This window comes from Eulemur rufifrons, chromosome 18 (genome assembly GCF_041146395.1).
Source record: "Eulemur rufifrons isolate Redbay chromosome 18, OSU_ERuf_1, whole genome shotgun sequence".
NCBI lineage: Eukaryota > Metazoa > Chordata > Mammalia > Primates > Lemuridae > Eulemur > Eulemur rufifrons.
Window position 1 is genome coordinate 5,422,631 of NC_091000.1, and position 6,175 is coordinate 5,428,805.

Consider the following 6,175-nt stretch of genomic DNA (forward strand, 5'->3'; position numbering starts at 1 on the left):
CGCCTTATCAGTCCTGGCAAAGCGGGAGGTCAGAGTTAACAATATTTATTTAAACATGCAGGATGCTTCCCGCTGCAATTAGGAAATAACTATTACTAATAGGCCCTTGGCACTACTTCCTCATTTATACAATTTTTGGGGAAAAAAGAAACAGAAACAAGAAAGAATTGAGATTCGTTTCTTACATATGCACAGAAGTTGATTTAGTTCTCCCTCTTGGAGAATTTTTTGACTCTCAAAAGATCTATGATTCTAAATGAGCCAAATATGAATCATTATTATTACAGCTGAATATTTATTTATGAAATATATGGAAAAACTATCTTTCCTGATAAACAATGGGGTTTTATTTTCAAAGCTCTATTAAAAGGTTATTGTAGACACCACCACCACCACCCCTCCCTGCCTTGGAAACTCTAATCTCTAGAGAATTTCCTTTCTTTCCATCATTCAACCATGACTAGAAAATGGGGTTAATTGTTCTTTTCATATTTTAAGAAAGAATTCTGTAAAACTGCATGTAGGATCTACTTTGAAGAAGAAAACTATGAGCTTTCTTAATTTCAAAATAGAATTTTTAAAAAAACTCTCTGAAATAAAGCAACAGACTCCTATAAGATAAAAGTACCATTGTACTTCACTCAAAATAATGTTAACATTTCTGATAGAATGAATATAACTCAATTCAGGGTAAATTCATTTGCCATGTAAAGGAATATTTTGTAAGTCCCTTTGAAAACAAATGACCTATACATAATGAAATAAATATTTCTGTTTTTATTCTTTTAACTTTAAAATGTTTTACCTTACTTAAAACTTGTAGCTTTTTATTTTGAAATAATTATAGACTTACAGGAAGTTGCAAAAATAGTATAGAGAGTCCCATGTACCCTTCATCTCCTATTTTCCCCACTGGTAAGGTCTTACATAACAGTAGTACAACTTTATAACCAAGATATTGACAATAGTATAGACTAGACTTTATTTACTTTCACCATATTTTACATGCATACATTTGTGTATATGTAGGTCTATACAATTTTAGCACAGGGATAGATTTACATACTTAACACCACAATCAAGATACAGAACTGTTCCATGAGCAGAAAGGAACTCCTTATGTCTACCCTTTATAGTCATACATATCCCACATCTCCTCTAGTCCCTGTCCCTGGAAACCATTAATCTGTTCCTTATTTCTATAATTCTGTTATTTCAAGAATGTTATTAATTCAATCATAAAATATACTACCTTTTGAGATGAGCTTTTTGCATTCACCATAATACCCTGAGGTATATCCAAGTGATTGTATCAATAGTTCCTTTTCATTGCAGAGTAGGATTCCAAGGTATGGATGACTTGTTTAACCATTTGCCCACAGCAGGAAATCTGGGTCGATTCCAGTTTTTGGCTTTTAAAAATAAAGCTGCTATGAATATTTGTGTACAGGTTTTTGTGCCAACATAGGTTTTCATTTCTCTGGAATAAATGTCTGGAAGTGCAATTGCTGGGTCATATAGTAAGTGTATGTTTAACTTTATAAGAAATTTCTAAACTCTTTTCCAGAGTGGCTGTATCATTTTACATTTTTTAAGCCATTCTAATAAATCATTACCTTATTGTGGTCATAATTCACATTCCCTGATGACTTATGAAGTTCAGCATCTTTTCATGTGCTTACTTGCCATCCATATATCCTCTTTAGTCAAATGTCCATGTCTTTTGCCTATTTTCTGGTTGGATTGTTTATTATTGAGTTTTGAGCACATTTTATGTATTCCAAATTGATCAGATATATGGTTTGCAAATAATTTCTCTCAATTTGTAGCTTGTCTTTTCCTCTTCTTAAATTTTTTACAGAACAAAAGGTTTTATTTTGATGAAGTCCAATATATCGATTTTTTCCTTTTATGGATTGTGTTTTTGGGGTGAAGTCCAAGAATTTGTTGCCTAGCCCGAGATCCTGAAGATTTTTCTCTTATGACTTTTTTCTAAGTTTTGTAGTTACATATTACATTTAAGTCCATGATACATTTTGAGTTAAATTTTATATAAGATGAAAAGTTTAGGTCAAGATTCTTTTTTTTTTTTTTTTTTTTTGCCTATAGGTGTCCAATTGCTCCAGCATAATTTGTTGAAAAGGCTATCCCTCCTCCACTGAATTGCTTTTGCACTTTGTTGAAATCAGTTGGGCATATTTATGTGGGTCTATTTCTGGGTTCTCTCTTCTGTTCCGTTGAACTATATGTCATTCTTTTGCCAATACTATCTTGATTACTACAGCTTTATAGTAAATCTTGAAGCTGGGTAATGTGAGTCCTCCAACTTTTTCTTCTTCAAAATTTATTTAGCTTAATTAATTTTACACTGTATATTTTCATCTTTCCCTACTTTGTCTCCTGCTTTATTCTAGAGAAGAAAGTTCTCGCATAAGTTCTTCCTTTTCTTGTTGTAACTCCTGCAAATGTTGCTGATTTTGCTCCAATCTGTCCTCCAACCACTGTAGAAGAGGCCCACTGACTGCTGACATCTGACTGCACAGATTCTTGGTAAACACTGAGCCATTATGGATCTTGGTTACTGAGTCCAGATGTGTAAGGCTGTGGATCCTCCTATATGCATCCTTCTCCTCCTGGCACAGGATCTTGGGCATCTCTACTGCTGATTCAAGACACGCTTTCCCAATGGTGACATGAGGTACAATATGGATTGGGATTTCAATTTTCTCATACTCTGAGCTCTTTTGGACCTTTATGGATTGGAAGCAAGTGTAGAGTACCTGGCCAGTCTTTGTGTTCTTATCTTCTGTGAAACAGGAAAAAATAAGTCCTACAAAGCCTTGATCCATCATCTGGTACATGGCTTGTGTGCGAACATCAACATGCGAAGGCCAAACAGTTATACGAGGATGGGAATGATACCAGCCCACGACTCTCATGGGGCGACCTGTTAGTTCCGCCAACCTTTCTGCCTCTGTTGAGGCTGCAGACAGCTGCTCCGGAGAAATTTCTACTCGATCCTTCCTCTTATCAGAACGTCGCAAAATTATGACAGAATGAATGTGAACAATTCTGACGGTGTCAACCTTTTCGGCACCTGTGCGCATTTCAGTTCCAGCATATGCAAATTTGGAGTCGCTCCTTGTGTCGTCATTTAATTCCCCTATACACAGCCCCATCACCTCCTCCTTCTCTGTGCTCAAAGCGTGGTTGAAACAAACTAGGAAAGCGTCGGACTCGAGAAGAACGGCCTGCACCGCCGGCACCGCCATCTTGCTCCGCCCCTGCTCGCGTCCCCGCCCACTCTGCTCTGACCAACCAGGTGCTTCCGCGCGCGCAACCTCCCCTGCGCCCTGCACCCTGTCTTTAAAATGTTTATATCAAACTCTCTCAGAGCACTATACACCTATAATAACATAAAATACAACATACTTCCAAGACCTTCAGGAAATCCTCAGAATGGAGTCAGACTGCAAAACAACATCAGACTTGGAAGACACATTAGGCTGACAGGAAATCTGGGTTTTTCCAAGGTCATTTCTCTCATTAACTAGTGACCGTGGCTAAGTCATCTGACCTCTCCAAATCTCATTTTCTTTATAGACAAAATGGGTAGTTTGGATTTGATTTTTAAATCTCTTTTTGCAATAAAATTATTATTGTGTATTAAGTGCTTTTGCTCTGTGGCAGGTGCTATGCTAAATATTAAATTCTCCACGTCTTTTGATTCTCACAAGCCTATGAAATAGAAATTTATTTTCTCTACTTTACAGATGAGGAAACCAAGGCTCTGAAATTCCATAACTTGCCTGAGGTTATCCAGCTAGAATAAGACCAAAGAATTGTTCTAAATTGGGTTAATCTGTGCCCATAACCCAAGTGCTTAAACTTTTGTTCTACAGCCTTAGATCATAAAATCTTAATATCTTAAGACTCTAATCAGACATACATGCAGATACATGGGATGGACACAATAGTATATTGTAAATCCAAATGTAGAAATCCACAAGGTCCTACTGAAATAAGATGGAATACCTTAATGTGTGAGCACTCAGCTATATTTGTGTCTATAAATAGTTCCATTAAAATGCCAACAAACAATTCTAAACAAATACCATGGACTCAATTACTAAATAGTTGCTGAGTACCTATGTTCTCGATTCAGGATTCTACTCTGTAGAAGAGTGCAGACATTTTAAATGCCCTCTTCCCGAAGAAGTAAATAATCCAGTGGGATATAATCCATGTTGGACATTCATTCATGACAAAATTTGAGGTACACACAACAAATGTTGAAGGAGTTCCAGGAAAGGATTTCAAATCTCAGAGTTACAACAATGAGAGAACATTTCATGGATGAAGTAAATGAGCTTAATTTGACTTGGTGAAGGAAGGAAAGAAGAGCTTTACTGGCAATGGCAATGGTGGGATGGTGTTGGTCAAGGGAGTGACATGGGACAACAGCATTTAAGAAAGTCTAGTCTACTAACATTCAGGGTAGAAGCAGAAGAGAGGGGTGTGTGTGTGTGTGTGTATATGTGTGTGTGTGCACACCTGTGTTTATATGGAAAAGAAGGAAAAGAGAGGAGGTACCTCATATTCAAAAAAGATTTTTAGGCATCATTACAAGTTTTCCCTTGTAATGGTTAAAACCTGAAACAAGAAATGCCAGCTGAAAAAGAGAGGAAGGACAGACTTGAGAAATATTTTCAAAGTAAATTTAAAAATATTTTAATAATTATTAACTCAATATTCATTTGATTAACCTTGATTGTAAACTTATTGTTCTTAGTCTGCTTGGGCTGCTGGAACAAACTATCCTACACCGTGTGGCTTGTAACAACAGAAACTTATTTCTTACAATTCTGGACGCTGGCACGTTTAATATCAAGGCACTGGCAGATCTGCTGTCTGGTGAGGGCTGCTTCCTGCCTGGTTCCTAGACGGCCGTCGCCGTAACCTCCCACGGCAGGAAGGGCAAGGGAGTCTCTGAGACCTCTGCTATAAGGGCACAAATCCCATTCATAAGGGCACAAATCCCATTCATAAGGGCTCTACCCTAATGACCCAATCACCCCCCAAAGGCGTCACCTTCAGATGTCATCACTTTGGGGATTAGGTTTGAACATGAATTTTGGGAGGACACAGTCAGTAGCGCTTATATCCAGGAGCTGTGCTGCTGCTGGGGATACAAAGATAATTTAGAAAAATTCCTGTTCTCAAAAAGCTTACAGCTACTGAGGAAAATGGAGACTTAGACACATAAACAAGTAAGTTTACTAGAGTATGTGCGTGAGGCTGAGTAGAGAGAGTCCACCGGCACAATAATAACCTCAAAGATGACTGATCACAAATAACCATAACAGACATAACAGTAATAAAGTTTGAATTATTACCAGAATTACCAAAATGTGACACGGAAACACAGAAGCAAGCGAGCACATGCTGTTGGAGAAATGGCGCCAATAGTCTTGCTCAATGCAGAGTTGACACAAACCTTCAATTTATAAAAAAACATAATATCTCTGACATGCAATAAAGTGAAGTACAATAAAACAAGGTGTGCTGTACTTATATATCATATCTTCATTATTATTCAGTTTTAAATATGTTCTAATTTCCACTGGGTTTGTTTTAACCCATGTATGTTTTAGAATTATATTGGGCATTATATCCAAAGTTTTCTAGTTAATCCTTTAAAATCTATCTTTATGATCAATTTTAGCAAGTGTTAAAAATACACTTAAAAAGAATATATACCCTGCAGTTATTGTGTGTAGTATTCTATATTGATTATATCAAGAAATTTAATTGTGTTTATATCCTTATTGGTTTTTTTCTTGCATGTTCTATCAGTTACTGTGGGATGTGTTTCAAATTTCCAAATAGATCACAGATACTCTGTTTTTCTTTTTAGTTATGTCATTTTTTGCTTTATGTATTTTCTGACTATGTATTAAGTATATACAAATTCAAAACTCTTAAATTATTCCCATGAGTTGAACATTTTAGCATTCCAAAATGTCCTTCTTCAGCTCTAGTAATGTCCCTTGTCTAAAATCAACTTTGGTATTAGTTTATATACAGTATCTGCTTTCTTTTGGATAGTTTGCATTGTGTATGATTTTCCATCCTTTTACTTTCAACACTTTTTTATCCTTTTATTTAAGGTACA

The 6,175-nt window shown here is 36.3% G+C and overlaps 1 pseudogene; it reads right to left on the reverse strand.

The window, feature by feature from the left end:
• Positions 1-2,347: 2,347 nt before the first annotated feature.
• On the reverse strand, positions 2,348-3,272 carry LOC138398906 (lys-63-specific deubiquitinase BRCC36 pseudogene; annotated as a pseudogene).
• Positions 3,273-6,175: the final 2,903 nt, after the last annotated feature.